This window comes from Ctenopharyngodon idella, chromosome 18 (genome assembly GCF_019924925.1).
Source record: "Ctenopharyngodon idella isolate HZGC_01 chromosome 18, HZGC01, whole genome shotgun sequence".
Lineage (NCBI taxonomy): Eukaryota > Metazoa > Chordata > Actinopteri > Cypriniformes > Xenocyprididae > Ctenopharyngodon > Ctenopharyngodon idella.
Genome location: NC_067237.1, coordinates 10,852,286 through 10,871,199, shown reverse-complemented (window position 1 = coordinate 10,871,199; position 18,914 = coordinate 10,852,286). Strand labels below are relative to the sequence as shown.

The 18,914-nt window shown below is 36.9% G+C and overlaps 1 long non-coding RNA gene across 1 annotated transcript in view; it reads right to left on the bottom strand.

The window, feature by feature from the left end:
• LOC127500127 (uncharacterized) overlaps positions 1-15,170 on the bottom strand; it is a 47,399-nt gene extending 32,229 nt beyond the window's left edge. Inside the window, exons 1-2 of the long non-coding RNA XR_007926268.1 lie at positions 15,083-15,170; positions 14,670-14,804 (exon numbers count right to left, since the gene is read on the bottom strand). This is a non-coding gene — a long non-coding RNA (uncharacterized LOC127500127). The remainder of the gene's footprint in view (positions 1-14,669; positions 14,805-15,082) is intronic.
• Positions 15,171-18,914: the final 3,744 nt, after the last annotated feature.

Genomic DNA, 18,914 nt, shown 5'->3' with positions numbered 1-18,914 from the left:
TCATTTTTTTTTTTTTTTCATTTACAAGGCAGAAATAAACACTACTGCTGCTGCAGCAAAAGTTTGAGAGTTTGAGAGAGATACAGCATATTCATATTAATTCAAGTGCAAAGTTTAATATTTATTGTCAATTCATATAATAAATAACTATATGCATAGGCTATATGATAAATTATATTTGTTTATAATTTATAATATAGTCTATGCATAAAATTATATAAATTTAACCCTTAAATGCATACCTCGGGTCTTTATCGACCCGAGACGTCTTTCACTACCCTCCTCCTCATTCATTTTTTAAAGTTAGACATCAACCTTAGTTTTCCTCAATCAATTCATTATAAACAATATAACAAGAAAAAAAATCATAAAATTATAAATGAATGCCTGTTTTCCAATTCATTTAAAAAAAAAAAAAAATTGTATAGGGTCACTAATGACATTTATGAGTGGTTTGTGAAAAAAGTCACTGATATAAGGCCATAAAACCCATACTGAATATATGTTCACAAGATATTTGAAAAATGTATGTTGTAGCCTAGAATTGCTTGCTTCAAAACGATGTGAAAATCATCGTTCCCACTCATTCACATAAAACAATATATTGATTTAAAATTTGTAAGACATGATTTGTGTCAGAAGGCTGTATGCAGGGAGGGCACAAATCATCATGAATATTGATGTGTTTCACACCTGGAAGACAAAGATCCTCTCCCAATGGCCCTGTCAGCTGAATAGGGACTGTGAGAGAACTAGAACAAAGAATGTGAGGATATGTAAAAGAATGGCTTTTTGATTGCTTGTATTTTATTTACAACACAACATAATCCAAATATACATACAAAGGCCAAAAAGGCACATTATTGAGCACACTGATCTAAAGACAGAGACTTAAACAGTCACACACCTTTGTCCCATTCCTGAAACAGTTCCTGTTCAGCATACCTGTCATTTCCAAGGTGTTTGCTTTTTTTTTTCTTTTTTTTTTACCATGTTCATGTAGTGCGGCTTGCTGAAGTTGGTACAGTGCTCTCAGAGAAAAAAAGTTTCAGCAGGACTCATCAGTGGCATCTGATTCCTGTATAAAAAAATAAATAAATAAAAAAAACCATCTGTAGGGGTGACCCTGAATAGTCGACGATTCGATAGGAGGAGCCTGATTCAACTACCAATCTCACAGTCGAATCTTTGCAGAGGTGTTATGAAACGAGATATGGGAGTGCTCAATATCTGATTTTACTTAGAAGTACCGGTTCTCTCCCAATAGGTTAATATACAACCTATTATGATAATGCTGTAAATAAAAATGTGAAAAGAAAGAAGCTTTTAATAAATATTTTTAATGTGCGTGAATAAACCCAGCCACCCCTGTGACAGATTTAAGTTTCACTTCCATGATCCGTGACTGACAGAGGAGCATCTTGGCGGCAGGGATTACATCTTTAACAATGCCTGGGCTAAGAAAATCTAAAGTGTAGAATTGGATGCACTTTGAAATGGTAAAAAAAATGATCCAAAAAACGTAAGATGCAAGTTGTGCCAACAGCTCATGTCCTACCACTCAACAACGACAAACATTGCGGCGCACGTTAACGAGCTGACTAGCGCACTATTTGAAAAGACTCAAAAGACTCAGTGTTCCTTAAAATGTTTACAAATACATTAAGCGCGCACACACACACACACACACACAGGCATAGGTTATTTACGGGAACTCTCCATAGGCATAATGGTTTTTATACTGTACAAACTGTATATTCTATCCCCTTACACTAACTCTACCCCTAAATTTATCCATCACAGAAAACTATATATAAAGTGCATAAAGTTGCATTTCTGCTACCTCTAACCAAAGCTCACAAAGAGAAATGTTTACAGTGGGTGTAGATATACATTTTCAAGCAGTTTTACTGCTGTGGTGTTTTTTGCAGCATGGGATAGTGCATTGTCCTGAATAAAAATGTTTTTTTAATTCAGAAGGCTGTAATGTCTGCATCTCTGACTCAAAGTTGAAGATAAGGATCTAAATGCAAGTGGTTTATTTCACACATAAGCAGTCACAATAATCCACCCAAACAAACATGAATCCAGACGTGACAAAAATAATGTGATCCACAAACAGGCGAAACATGAATCCAGACAAGGCAGTGGGTAATCCTAGGCAAACAAGGTCTAAACCCAATGGCTAAGCAGACAAGGCATGAACATCATGAAGAGGAAACACTACAAACTGAAACAAAGCACAGAAAGGTTAGCATTGGCCACAGGGGTCACAACAAAATAGGCAGGTAGCTTGATGGTGTTCTCAGTGAACATGACAGGATCGGCAAAGTGTCTCTGGTTTTCAAGAAGTCCATGTACAACATCTGTGGTCATGTCGTGGCAGACACGAAGTTCAGTTATGACCTCTGTGGTCATGTTGAGGCAAACTTGAAGTTCAGGTACGACCTCTGCAGTCGCATCACAGCAGATGTGAAACTCAGGAACGGCCTCAGGTGGTAGTATCATAGCTGATGTGAAACTCAGAAACGGCCTCCATAGTCGCATCATGGCAAACGTGAAACTCAGGGGTTGAAACAGAGTGTGAAACAGACTGGTGAGATGAAATAGACCATGAAGCAGAGTCGTGGACTGAATCAGACCTTGCTTGAGAGCAGACTCTTGGGCTTAAGCAGACTTGGAAACAGACTCATGGACTGAATCAGGCTTTGAAGCAGATTTTGATCTGAAGCAGACTTTGAAGCAGACTCTTGGGCTGATGAACAGTATGTGGCCCAAACACACATAATGACCATAGCAGTGACGTGGAGTGCAGTCGTCAGTGGGACCACCTCTTGAGACCCCTTGACTTGGGACAATCACCGGAATACCAGCAGCATGCACCAACATAAGCGGTGCATCTTCCAGACTTGACACCAGTGTTGTGCACCTAGGAACTGCCTTAGAGGCTTCATAAGCAACGTTCATGAAGACTGGGAACCCTGGCATAACACCCTCAATGGCTGGAGACTCTGGCATGCCGACCATCTTGGCTAAAGGCTCTGGCATGGTAACCATCTTGGTCGATGATGCTGGTGTGGCAGCCATCTTGACTGATGACTCTGGCGTGGCAGCCATCTTGGCTGAGGGCTCAGGCGTGGCAGCCATATTGTCTGAGGGCTGGCAGGCATGCCATGAACAGGCCCTGGCGTGGCAGGCATGATGTGAACGGGGGTAGCAGGTACTGCAGGATTGCGGGGTTCCTTGTCCGCATATCCTACAGTAAATGAGGAACCGTTTAAAAATAATGCCCATTCTACAATGTCCGCTAAAGTTCCTTGAGGATCAACACAAGAAAGTTGTGTTTTTAATGGAGCATTAAGACTAGTCCAATAAAAAATAAGCGACTTATCTGGAAAAATTGTTTGGTGAGCGAGGTCCAGGAAAGCCTGTGTATAATTCTTGGAAACGGATTCTTGGAACGGTTGCCTTGACATAGAAGGAGACAAGCTCCAGTGAGTAAAACTGCTGCTAGATCCATCCCCCCAATCTCCACCGACCACCTTTGGTCAGAAACCTAGACCAAAACTGCTACATTTAAAAATTCATCCCATCCAGGTAACAGCTGCAGAATTGGCTAAAATGTGATTAATGGTTTCAGACAGAATGACTCAAGGCACACAGACACAGTTCTTTAGAAATAAAATAATCAATTTCTTGATTCCACACAATCGAACTGTCCACCATGGTAAAGCAGTTCTTTCAATTTTCTGGGATGAAAAGTTCTAACATTACCAGTAAATTAAGGCTTTGATGCTCTCTGTGACCAAAGCATGATTACTGGCATGAGTATATACATGGTCACAATGCGCTGATGCAAGAAGTCTGCTTTGGTCCAATCATAACGTTCTGAAATCATAAAAATCATTACATTCTGTACACTAGACCAGGGGTGCCCAATCCTGGTCCTGGAGATCTAACTACTTGCAAAGTTCAGATCCAACCCTGATCAAACACACCTGTATGTAATTATCAAGTGCTACTGAAGATCTTAATTAGCTGATTCAGTTGTGTTTGATCAGGGTTGGAGCTGAACTTTGCAGGAAGGTAGATCGCCAGGAACAGGATTGGGCACCTCTGCACTAGGCAGACATCTTTGACCATAGCGCCTTTTCAGCGTTTCATGCATTAGCTCCGCCTTTTTAAAAACATGTCTCCAGACCTTGCCTTTTCCATTCATCAGCGCTGTGTCTATGCAGTTACTGTTCTTATTTGCAGTGTCATTGATTGGACAAATGCAGCATGCAGTGTTGACATAAAATGTGTGTTTGACTTTGGCTGAGTTTGCTAATCTGTGGGACTTGCTGCTTGCAGTCAAGGGAGGAGCTGAAATTATTATTGTTATTATTTATCTAAATGTGGGTGTGAATGAAATGTCAAAGCTTCAGCAAATAATAACATAATCAGTAAATACTGACTTAAATTTCAGTCTAATTTCAAGAGTTGTAATTTCTTTGTCTTCTGTAATTTCTTTGTCTTCTAAAAACAGCTGTGTAAAACTTGCTTAAAATCTTGAGTTCAATGAAAAAAAAAAAAACAACAACAAAAAAAACAGCATATGTGTGGAGTTCTTTTTAATTTAGGGTGACACCATAAAACAAGTATCCTATCACATATAACACTGAATAGACATTTGTAACTTTTGGAATAATGTACTGCCATGTTGTACAAGGCTAGAATAGATGAGATGGCAAGCAAAAACAGAAACAAGACAAGAACCGAGACCTGCAAGAAACACAGAGAACAGGAACACAAACCATCCACATACAATGATTGACAAAGGACAAAGGAAAATGGCTATATATACACACAAGGGCTAATAGATTAACAAGACACTGGGAACAATTAGGACTAATCAACAGAGAAAACTACAATGGATTACTAAAGATGGCACAAGGGACAGGAAACAGGAAGTATAACAACAATCCAAACAAGTTATATTGATTGTCAGGCTTATTTCCTATTTCATTCCTGAAACATGCTATATACATTTTAATGGCTGCACTTTTATCACATTTTAGATATTCAGAGGTGCCTGTGAAGAGGACACTCTAAATGTCATTTCACATGTTAAGCGTCAATCAAATGTACATGAATTGACCTGCTGATTGTCTCTTATTGGGGTTACCTTGAAATTAGTGGTTATAAGGATCAGTATAATTGCACAGAAGGTCTTAGATGACATAGTCCCAATGCTGTGCATTCCAATATTTGGACACTTTCATTGTTTTTAAGTCAGTGTATGAAATCCTTTGAGGGTTCTTCTGTCTATCTTCACCCTACTGTGGCTGCCCTGCACTGCTTCATACATATGGCTGCACACCTGCTCACCAGACCTGCTTGTTTACAAGCTAAGTCCAATTATCCCAAATGCAAATTCTAACTAATTAGTTTCCTAATCCTTTCATTAAAAGTGGCCAATACATTGCTGCCCCACAGATAAGTATGTAATCCTTGGGTGAAATGGCTAATCTCTTCATATTATAAAATTAATCAAATGTGAGATTCCTTGATCAGGTTACAAACGGAGAATGTGTTTTCTTTGGAGGAATACAAAGAAAAATGCATGGTGCCTACAGTGAAACATGGTGGTGGCAGTGTCCTTATGTGGGGCTGCATGAGTGCTGCTGGTGTCGGGGAGCTGCATTTTATTGATGGCATCATGAATTCACAGATGTACTGCTCTATACTGAAAGAGAAGATGCTACCATCACTCCGTGCCCTTGGTCATTGTGCACTTTTACAACATGACAATGATCCTAAACACACATCTAAGGCCACTGTTGGATTTCTGAAGAAAAACACGGTGAAAGTGATTCAGTGGCTCCTGATCTGAACCCAATCGAACACCTATGGGGAATTCTGAAGAGACAAGTTGAGCATCTCTCTCCATCCAGCATCCAGTCTCTAAAAGAGGCCATTCTTGAAGAATGGAAAAAGATAGATGTTGCAAAATGTCGCCAACTTGTTCATTCCATGCCTAGAAGACTTGGTGCTGTCATTAAAAATCATGGAGGCCATACAAAGTACTAGATGTAGTAGTTTTTGTTGTGGGGTGTACTCATTTTTGCATCACTCTAATTTGAGTAAACCTGAAAAATGTGTAATCTAAGTTATATTATTAACCTTACTTTCATGTTATAAGTTAAACAGATGTTATATTAAACTTAGTCTTGTCAACATTTTGGAAATTGTTTTTGTGTTCATTGAGATATTGTTTAAAATGTTTCTTTTCAAAGGGGGTGTACTCATTTACGCTGAGCACTGTATGTTGAGGGAACGATATATTTTTCTTGTGGCCACAACTTCTTTATAATGAGGGTGTGCTGTCCTCAGTATATGTTCTGTATATAACCTGACAGCCAGGTAAACTCTTCCATAACATCAAGACTCTGAAGACAGTTCACTCCTTGTCCACAGGTTTATTGACGTTGCAATGGAAAGGTGAAACTGAAACATACATGAGCATAATCAGCACTATGTACAGATATCAACTCAAATCATGTGAATTAAATCCTTAAGATCATTTTAGGCAAAAGAGCTGAAAAAAAAAAATCACAAATACAGTCAATAATAAAGATTTACTGGTTTATCACTTTCGACCAATAGGTGGCACTGTGATTAAATTAATGAGGTATGGTCAGAGTGAGGTGACAATGACACTCACAAAGTTTGGTGTCAATATGTTAGAGCATAGCAGAGATACAGCCTCAAGAGTCATTTTGGCATCAAGCCTCTAATTTGTTGCTGTGGTAAATGAATAAGGTTTCGTCTATTAACACGAAATCCACAACATTTTATCAGCATGGTCTGAATATGATACGATTCGATTTTTGTAAAAATTGGACCAACAGTCTAAGAGCAGTTCAAAAAAGTATGTTTTTAAAGAAAATCAAAATGACTGACAGGAAGTTTGGCTGACTGTGGCAAAATTGGCATCAATGTTCTCAGCATGACCCACGGAATTAGATAAGATCAGTCTCATTAAAAAAATCTGTTAGCACTTTTTAAAATTTCATTATAACATTTGACCACAAGGAGGCGATTTCTCAAAACCTATTGTGTACCTCCAGAGCATGGTGCCGATGGCACATCCTGAGTTTCGTAATGGTACATAAATGCATTCATATAATTTAGCATTTTATATCATAATACTGCAATGTAGTTAATGGAAATTTCATGTTTTGTTCAATTATAGCGCCACCAAGAGGCACAATCCCACCATTTTTTTTATGTGTCCTCAGGGTGACCCCATACATGTGTGTGTCCAATTTGGTGCAAATATTTCATTTCGTTTTGGAGTTATAGACATTTATATGTATGAGATCATAAAAAATGACCCATGGACGACTGTGTTTTGATTTTTTTTGCCACTTGCTATCAAAATTGACATTTGGGCTTTAACATTTAGTTAACCAGCTTAGGTTCCGTGTTTCCTACGCTGTTTCGTCTCGATCGGACTAACGGTTTCGAAGATATTCGCAATAGTTTTTTAAACGCTAAATCACCACGTCGCGCAAACCGTAAGTTGAAACCTAGCATGTTTGGTATCGTTGGACTCGGCAAGGATTCAGGAGTCTAAAGATATGATTCCCGTGAAAATAAGTCAACCAGATCAAAAGTTATAAGCATATGAAAAAAAAATCTCCACTAGGTGGCGCTGTTCCGAAACTTCTCAGACTCCTTCAGGGCATTGTGCTGATGACCCATACCGAGTTTTGTAACGATACGCTAATGCGTTCATATAATATAGCATTTTACCACAAAATTCAAAATGGCCGACGGCCAAAATGGCCGATATGGGAAAATTGGATATCATTCGACTTGGCATGATGCCCCGAATCCAGCGAGACCACATTTATGATTTGACAAAATATTTTAAGCAAAAATAGCCATTTTTCATATCTCCAGACCAGTAGGTGGCACTGCGCCGAAACACTGCATGTTGCCTCAGGTCATGCTTGTGATGACATGTACCAAGTTTTGTCTGAATATGATAAAGCGTTGCGGAGATACAGCATTATGTCTATTTTCGCAAGTGCTACGTAAAATTCGTTCGTGTGTTTTTCAAAACGGTTTGAGCAATCAACTTGAATTCCATAACTTTTTGTCGGCATGGTCTGAAGATGATCTGGTTCAATTTTCATGAAAATCGGAGTAACGGCCTAGGAGGAGTTTGAAAAAGTAGGTTTTTCAGAAAATTCAAAATGGCGGAAAAATTTTCATGACGGAAAATGACGTCATAGGGTGCAATCGAATCAGAGGAAAAAAGAATTTTGTTTCTAACCCTTACAGTTCAAAAGTTATTAACATAAACATGAGTGCAACTTTGGACAGCTGGTGGCGCTAGAGGGATTGAGTTAGAGACTCCAAATTTGCTATGGACACAGATCAGACTGTCCTCTAACTGTGTGCCAAATTTCACAACTTTTCACCATATGGTTGTATGGGCTGCCATAGACTTGCAGAGCGGAAGAAGAATAATAATAATAATAAAAAGAAAAAAAAAAAAAAAAAAAAGAGAACAGATACAATAGGTGCCTATGCACCTTTGGTGCTTGGCCCCTAATAGTAAAAATAGGCCTATTAAATAAAAAATAAACAATCAGTGAATGGATTTAAAAGACTATTGGATGGATGGATAAAAATGTAAAGGTGTATTCTTTTAACCTTTATTGATAATAAACTTCATTCGAATGCTGTCTATAGGCATCGTGCACAATACAATTTAATAGGCAATATGTTAATATAATAATTTCTTAATTCCACACTTTTTTTAAAATTAAAAATAAATATTATAGGCCTATCTATTTCTGATAATTCCTGGTTGCTATGGTCGTGCAGGCTGTTCACGCATTTAACAAGTGGCCATGAAATAGGATCTCAAGGCCATGACTTTACATTGCGTGGCCACGACATAAGCATGTCGTTACCTCAACAAAATGATATTGTGGCCATGACTTATTATCACGTTCCCACAAGTTATTATGACATTCCCACCAATTAACATCTCATTGCCACGACATATTAACTCGTGGGAACAAAAAGTGAACCGAACATGTCCCCTCCCTGTCACCGTAGTTTTGCTTTTGTGTAAATGCAGCATCATGGAAGCCTCAAATTTGTAAATTAATGTTTTCATATTGTTATTTACAATGTCCTATTTTCATTAATGTCATGCTATATTAATACTGTATTATATTAATACTGTACTTTCATATTTTATGCATTAATTTCATAAATATTTGTTGCAGTAATTCAAGCGTAAAAGCTATCTCAGATGCAGCTTCTGTCCTTCCTTTACAGTGTATAGATGACAATATAGATCAAAAACTAGATAAACATTCAAAATTATAACCTCAAACAATGTGAACCTCGTTTCATATTATTTTTACATTTACAAAAACAAATTGTACAGAATCATATTGCTTCAAAAATAACCCCATTTCCATTTCTAATGCCCACACCACCAACAATATTTTTCTATGCTTCTGATAACCGATAAAGAGCTAACATTTTCTGGTAAATTATATCTGGTGCTATGTTTAACTGCTCAACCTCAGCAACCAGTATTATCAGGTGAGAAAATCAGGTATGGCTCATAGCTTGGGTGGCATAGACAGAGGAAGAGGAAAGAGTGGGGGTGTGAAGAAATAAGTCAGACTTAGAGAGAAACTTAGAGTCATGCAGCATCTATAAGAGTCCTTGAGTGACTAACTTATGAAAATCTGGGTAACGCTTTAGATTACAGCCCGGAAAGTACTGCATAATTACAATGAATTTACAGCGTAACTTTCGATAATTATAGTGTACCTATACAGTAAGTACGTGTAAGTATAGAGGAACAATATGTAAAGTCTTGGGAATAAAGGGGTAACAACCAGGAAAATAACAAATTATTTATACTGTAAGTATTTTAGAACTAAGGGGTACTTAAACTATTAGGATAGACAACAATCTTACGTTTAGGAGCAATTTAGCGAGAAAGTTCACTGATTAAGCTGTTTCAAGGCAAGTGGAAAGAACAATTGCAATCTTTTTTAATACATGGGGAAATATACGTTTGTTTCATGCAGTTACAGGGTAATTATGACATTGCGGGCCGTAAATTAAAGTGGTGCTTGTTACACTTTTCATGTAGTTACAGGGTAAGTAATAAAAAAAAATGCAAACAATCTGATATCACTGGCTCCAAAACCTTTATTTGAAAAAAAAAACTTATTTAAAAACAGGCCTACAGCACTTATTATTCATTTATTCATTTTTTTAAAATCAACTTTTCATTTCAAATTCTAAAGTCCTGACAGAAAGTAACACGTTTTGTCCCTTTTTGTTGTTGTTGTTGTTGTTGTTGTTGTTTCTCTTGGCTTCCTCCTCCTCTTGTTTCTCAACTGATGAATCTTAAGAAGGAATCCCATTGCTATTCTGTATTAAAAGAAAATACAGTACACCCAGAAATTCTCTCATGGTTTAGGCTATTCATCTTTTCGCTTCCGACCAACTGTCACCAGCGCCTGCATGAGAGTCGACTTTGCGTTCCACGAAGCATATTGTAATGCATACATGAAACTCTCCGTCTCTGTTACTCTGTCTTGTTTGTTTCTCATTATCATCATTATCATTACCTGTTATTCTGTATATTTTGTTGTGAGCAAAATACACAGAAACAAAACAAACAAAAAAAACTGACGGCATCTGACATCGGCACGCTTACGTCACGCTTCAAGTTACGTCAAGCAACTCTCAAACCTCTCATGCACGCGCAGGTGACAGTTGGTTGAAAGTTTAAAATTTTAAAATATTCGGTATTTTTCTTACAAATACGTATCATTTCACTTCAGAAGACATTGATTCATCCATTGGGGTCGTATGGATTACTGCAGTTATTGCTGTATGTGCCGTTTATTCGACTTTTAGGAACACATGAGCTTGCATTATAAAGCGTACCCAGATATGATTTATTTTTCTAAAAACCTTTGTTTGTGTTCATCTTAAGAAGGAATGTCGTATACATCTCAGATGGCATGAGGGTAAAAGATGAGTAAATGGTGAGCACATTTCCGGGTGTAGGCTACTATATTTTCTTTTAATACAGAATAGCAAATGACATGGGATTCCCTCTTAAGATTCATCAGTGGAAAGAAAGAAAAAGAAGAAGAGGAGGAAGCCAAGCAAGAGAAACAAATAAAAGGTGTTGTAACTTAAAATTTTTAAGTTTTGAAATAAGTTGTTTTTCAAATAAAGTTTTCCAAGTGATAGCAGATTGTTTGCATTTTTTTTTTTTATTACTTACCCTGTAACTACATGAAACAAGAGTGTAACAAGCACCACTTTAATTGACGGCCCGCAATGTCATACTTACCCTGTAACTACATGAAACAAAAGTATATTTCCCCATGTATTAAAAAAAGATTGCAATAGTTCTTTCTACTTGCCTTGAAGCAACTTAATCAGTGCACTTTCTCGCTAAATTGCTCCCAAACGTAAGATTGTTGTCTATCGTAATAGTATAAGTACCCCTTAATTCTAAAATACTTACAGTATAAATAATTTGTTATTTTCCTGGTTGTTACCCCTTAATTCCCAAGACTTTACAGGTACACTATAATTACTCGAAGTTACGCTGTAAATATGTTGTAATTATGCAGTACTTTCCGGGCTGTAATCATTTGCATATTACTATTTTAATGATTTGCAAAATTTGGGCATTATCTTACTTTAACAGTCAATAAGACTACAGCAGTGAGCACTGATGGTAAGAATAGAGATTGATTAAGTGTAGGGGAGAGCAGGGCACAACCTAACGCTTTTTGACTTTCTCAGTTTGTGTAAATGTACTTAGGGTTCAGAGAATTTCTTTTGTTCCACATTAATTTCACACGTTTCTTGTACAAATATGTGGCTTTGTTTCATTAATACAGTGTATACTTTTTTCTTTATTTATCCTGAAAGAAGGGAAGGGAAATGTGACAACATGCCCCATAGGTGGGGCACATTGTAACATGTGATGAGGCACATTGTAACATGACCATATGACAACTAAAAATGTTATCTAATTTAATTAAAAAAAATATACATGACAAACTAAAATATTTTGTCAATAAAAGACAATTTTTTTTTTTTTCTCCATATAAAATAATGGCATTTTTTTAGAAATTCAAATTTAAATAATTTTGTGGTTTGACAGTGAACGCTCTCACAGAACACGAGATAAATAGACGAGCCAGTACAAATGCTCCTAACTGTATAGAATAGTATAGTTCTAGTAGCGGGGCACATTGTAACGCAGTGTTACAACAAACCCTATCTGCGCAACTGGAATTTAAACCTGGTTAGTGTCTTCTGCTAGTTAGTGAAGCATTAAAGAACTACCCAAACTGCTAAACAACAGATTGGAGTTTAAAATAATATCAGATTTGTCTAATTTTAAATAAACACAAAAATATAGATGAAAAATCAGCTTAACTAAGAAATTTACTTTTGTTATTGTTAAATAAATGTTCAGTGATATCTTCCAAATATTTCTGAATTTTGGCGCAATTTTTTCTCTGTATATTGTTGATATGGCAACTAGTAAATATGCTAAGTTTCTTCATGCTAGCGTGTGTGAAAGTATTTAAACCATGTGTGTTACAACCGCGTTAGTTTGTGCCCCGCGCTCACCTACTATGGGTATGGGTTTATTGAAGCAGGTGGAAGATGAGGCATTTGTCAGGTATAACCTGTTAAAAGCACTGGGAGATTGAGGAGAGACAGAGAATGTAAGAGTACTGACAATATTAAAAAGTCAGTAGTTTAAAGGGGTGGTTCATTGCGATTTCACTTTTTTAACTTTAGTTAGTGTGTAATGTTGCTGTTTGAGCATAAACGGTATCTGCAAAGTTACAGCGCTTCAATGCAAACGGAGATATTGTCTTTTAAAGTTATGGCAGTTTAATGCCTACAATTACGACCGGTTTGGACTACAACAAGCTTCTTCCTGGGTTGGTAACATCATAAACCCTGCAATTAACATAAACACTGCCCCCGGGAACACGTAACAAAGTGGGCGAGGCCATGTCGCATGCATACAAGTCTTCTGTGTTTGGGCTTCCTAGGGACGCTGGACTTTGGAAACAATGTTTAAAATTTATGTTTAATTCTGTTCCTGACAATTATAATGCTAATTTAGCTGTCTGTGCTGCAAATTTTACAGAAGACAGCTTCCAGAATCTACAATAGTTCAATGCTGGATTTGCACAAATGCTATTAGTGAAAGATGGAGCAGTTCCTACTTTAAAAGCAGAAGCTGCTGTTTATGGGTCCCCAACCTGTAAGTATGTTTTATCGTTTATAAAGTTATATAGTTTCTGGGACGTAAACAAAGACCAGTACGGTTTGGCTTCACTAGCCAGTTATTTTCATACTTCAGCAAATGCCTACAAACACCAACAAATTTCTATGTTATCACACCAGCGAACTTCTGTTGGCGTTTGATGCCGTTTCTGTTATCAGTGTACAGCACTGTTTCATTGCAGCTTTTATGTTGTGTTTACCCACATGCTCGTTCATGTTATAAAGTGCCCCTATTATGGATTTTTGAAAATTACCTTTCATGTAGTGTGTAACATAGCTCTAAGTGAATGAAAACATCCTGCAAATTTTTAAATCTGAAAGTGCACTGTATATAAAGTTATTGTCTCTCAAAAGTAAGAGTCGACTCTGAGTCAATTAAACGAGTCGTTTGTAAAACAAATCCCAAGCCGTTTCGTTGCGATTTCACAACGAAACATTAGCATATTGCCCACCCACTTATTTCGCATGCAGACGCCAGGGAAAATTCATTTTTTCAACAGTACCACAGCAGTACAATCTTTTGTTGTGTTCCCATCAGATGACTGCTTCTCAAACCTCGGGAAGTTTAACGCAGGATTCACAAAACGCTTGGTCTTAAAATATGGATCAATGACCAGTTTATTTGGACCAGCTTGCTTCTCTGAATCTCAACCTGTAAGTATTGTTAATAATTGATGTTTATATTTTCTAGCGATCGTTAATAATTCATAGTTTTGTATGTTATGTTGTGTAAGGTACACCCTAGTCTGTCTCCTGCTAACCGGCTAACTCACATTTCTGTAGTTCTGCTATTCAGATGTGGGTCCAATATTGTTTAAAAATGTGTTGATTAATGCAGCTTGTCTGTCTTATTACTTGGAGTAATAATCAAGAATGGAGCACGACTTTTGTTTACAAAGTCTAATGCATTATCAGCTATTCACGTTTGTGCTCGGCTAACGTGGGAGTTTACAACATACAAAACAAACTGTTTTTTTCCTCTGCGTTATTATTACAGTAGAGTGGAGCTCTATCTGTATTGTAATAGGATGTTAAGATGCTAGTCCGTGCTAACTAGTTGAAGTATTCTCTCTGTAAACAGTAAACACTTATTATAATGTCAAACAATGATATAGCCATTTTTCTTTGTTAATAGTTATGCCGAAAAAGTCTGTACACATCTGGCCTAAATGTTTATCTTATGTTAGAGGTTTTCAGCTTCGCTTGGCATTCTGATAGTTCCCACAGGTGCACTTACATAAAGTATAACAGTGATGCTGCTATCACGTCTTATAAATAACTAAGGTGACACTTACCATATAGAAACGTCGTACTGTCCTCAACATGTTTTTAGTGTTTTGACAGTCAGATAAACTCCCTTCCCTCACGTGACTCTGAAGACAAGAAGTTTGTTTGCCCACAGGTTTAATGGTCTTGGGTATGGAATGAAACTACAAATAAACAAATAAACATATTTCAATAATAATAATAATAATAATAATAATAATGTCCAGGAATTACCAACAACTACAGCACCATATCAACATCCACAATAATGTAATATTTTGTGATGCTTGCAAATAAACATAACATTTTGTAATGCAAATAATGAATACAGCGATATGACACTAAAGCAAAATGGAAAATGATTAATGATTATCTTAAACCAAACAATTCACATTTATATGCAAGTATAATGAACATCCATGTAAATCAAATACATACTTACAGGCGATGCTGTTGCAAGGTTAAAGATTACAGAGATATATGGCGATTAAAGAGAGCCATCCTTACCGCTGCCCGCATGGAGCACTCACTACTTCCTGATTCACGTGAATACCGAAATCACAGAATTAAAGCAACGTCAAACTTGCCACTAGATGGAGCTCTAAACCATAAATAAAGTGAACAGGAAAATTAGTGCCATGGATAACATTAAGGAATTGCAGACATTAAACAATTAAATGTGTTATCAAATTAAACAAAATATGAAATCTGTAACATCAAACTTGTTCCAGCACACCAGTCATGATTGCAAATCAGTTTCTGGTTGATCGACTATTTCAGACGTTTGATCGTCAGACTCGGGGCTCAATTTGAAAAATTGTAAAAGAGCATCTAACTGAGTCCCAACACACCAACAGCGAGTGTACAATCACCCCACTCAAGCATGTGGGTTCTATAATATTGGTGCTAATTCCAAATGCTGCTTATAAATTTATTGCATCATGGCAGGGGCCGTATACTGTGTCCGAGAGAGTGGGGCTGGTAAATTATCGAGTCTGTCAGCCGGGACGATGACGTGTTGAACAGATCTACCACATTAACCTCTTGACGTCACTTTGTTTACCATGGTTTTTACTTACTATATAGAATACTGTCTAAAAATGTTAAGAATGATAACACATTATACATCATTTGAAAGTTCTAAGGGTTTAGTGTCAATCACAGTATAGATGCTCCAGCAACAATAATATTGTAATTTGTGTTGGAAGTGCAAATGGCAACATGCACAATCAAAACGGGACTTGATACCTTTGTTATGAAATGGCGTGGCCAAGATGGCGACCGAGACACACGCTTTTTCTGTGCTTAGAAAGTAACTTTCTTCTTACGCCATTTAACAACGACAACGTCCATCGTTTAATTGTGTGCAGAGTTAATTTGTGAGACATAGCAAGGAAAAAGTCTTACGCTTCGAATTTTTTTTCAAATTTTTCTGTATTTGAGATATTCACTTACACAATGGCAGAGAAAAGACCTGCAAAGAGTAAAGATAAAGCTGCATCTGGGCGCGTAAAGGATTCTCCCGATCAGTCGGCCATGCACTCGTATGCACGGAAAAGTGATAATCTCATACCCTTGCCCGAATCTGAGCCTTGTACTCCGGACTCTAAGAGTAGTCGGCCTGAACCCACACTCGTGGAGGTACAAGATAATATCGCCAAGATATTAGTGGAGAAAATGAGTCAGAATACAGCCGTTCTTAACCAAGAAATAAAGCAAAACAGAGAGTGTGTTAATTCTTTGAAAAAGGCTACAGAATTTCTTTTTCAAGAATTGAAGGATGTAAAGGCAGACATCTCCAATATGAAAACGATGGGGAAAGACCATCAGAAACGGATAACGGAACTGGAGGACAAGCTCAACGAAACGGAAAGGTATCAAAGACGGTGGAATTTGAGGCTGTATGGACTGGCTGAACAGGAAGGTGAGGATGTTAAAGCCCGGGTGGTTGAAATCTGCCGATCTGTCATCCCAGAAAACGAGGAGACCTGTCAACAACACATTGATGTTAGCCATAGGGTTGGCAGAAAGAGCGCAGAGAAGATTCGACCAGTTATCATCAGGTTCGTAGCCAGGTCAACAAGAGATCTCATCTGGAAGAACGCTAGAGGATCGGAATATTTACAAGTTAGGAAGCTGCGGTTTGGGGAAGACCTGACGACAAAAGATAAGGAGGCTCGTAACAAACTATGGCCCCAAATCGACGCAGCACGCAAGGAAGGAAAAAGAGCCTTTTATGTGGGAGCTAAAGCAATAATTGATGGAAAAGAAGTTTGAGTGTAGTGAGCAATAGCTGCTTACTACGCTTTACGTGTTTGTTAAGCGCTATTTCTTTTTGAGATATTCATATTTAAGCTCCTGTATGTCGATTTGCTTATGGTAGCGTTGGACTCTAAGGTAAACTACATTTATTACGTCTCACAATTCTTCGATAGATTTCTTTAAATATACACTCGGGACTATCGATTGACCCTTTTAGTTTAGTTGCGTTGTTCTATGGCGATTGATGTTTTTTCTTCACTGCTTGTTTTTCTGTACAATGTCATTATGTTTGTATTCGTTCAATGTGAGGGGTATTCGTGACATTTTGAAAAGAAAAGCTATTTTTTTATATCTTAAGAGATTCAAGGCCGACTTTTATTTTTTGCAAGAGACTCACGCTCTAGTATCTGACTATAAGTTTTGGAGGAATCAATGGGAAGATGATCTTTGGCTGTCATGTGGAAGCAGCAACTCTGCAGGTGTTGCGATTTTAAGAGGAATGTTTAAGGGAAAAATACTGAAAAGTAATGTACACTCATCTGGAAGACGGATAATTTTGGTAGTTGAGATAGATGATAATATTGTTATTTTAGGAAACATTTATGGTTATAATAACAAAGTTGAGAATCAATCTTTGTTGCAGAGTTTTGAAGAGGAGATTTCTGTAATGTTGTTAACATTTCCTAATGCTAATTTGGTTTTGGGTGGAGACTGGAACACCATCAGTGATCCCTTATTGGACTGCCTGCCTCCACGACCGAATTTTTTTTCTTATGTTAGTGATTTATGTTTGCATCTTAATTGTCTTGATGAATGGAAAAATAGAAATCCTGGTAAAGTTGATTTTACATGGAGTAATAAGGATGGTTCCAGAAAATCCAGAATTGATTTTTGGCTACTGTCTAAAGAATTAGTACAAAAAGTTAAGGAACTTGATATAATACCTTCCATTCTTACTGATCATAAAATGATCCATGTTATCTTTGGTTTTGATAGTTTAACTGGAAAAAGATCTGGGTTTAATTATTGGAAGTTAAATAATTCTCTCCTTGGACATGAACAATTTCAAAAGGTTGTTAAAGATATTATAAAGGATTCTTATAGTAAGGCAAATGCCTCTAAAATGTATGGGAAACACTGGGAATTTATGAAGTATTCCATAAGACAATTCGCTATCGGGATTGGAAAAGAAATGGCCAAGGCCAGAAGGGTTAAGGAGGATTCCATCATTAAACATATTACTCTTATATATGAAAAACATAATTTGTCTCAAATAGATAAAGACATGTTAATTAAATTACAATTAGAATTGGATCAAATATTTGAGAATAAAGCTAAAGGAACATTTGTGAGGTCGAGGCGCAAATGGTTGGAAGGTGATGAAAAGAGCTCAAAATATTTTTTTTAATCTCGAAAAGAGAAATACTGATTTGTCCTCTTTAAAAAGAATTAGGATTGATGCTAAAATTTCAGCGGACGTGAATGAGATCTCTCAGTTTGTAACAAGTTTTTATAAAAAATTATACACAAAAGATGAAGGTATTGGAGACGCAGGGACTTTTTTGGATAATATAAAAATAAATTCTACAGTAATAGATGAAGACTCAAAAAAAATTTGTGAAAGGGATATAACATTGGATGAAATTCATAAAAATATTGCCAAATTGAAGAATAATAAATCACCGGGTAATGACGGTTTAACCGCCGAATTTTATAAAACCTTTCAGGAAGATCTCTCTGTGTTCCTTTTACATGTTTTTCAGGAAATATTGGAAGCTGAGAAAATGCTGCCTACAATGAATCAGAGTTTAATAACCCTTATTCCAAAGTCGGGTAAAGATCCACTTAGTATTGAAAATTGGAGGCCTATATCATTAATTAATAATGATGCTAAATTGTTATCAACTATATTTGCAGAGAGACTAAAACTTAGTTTGGATAAAATTATTGATGACTGCCAGTCTGGTTTTATGCGTGGCAGATATATTGGAAATAATATTCGTTTAGTTTTG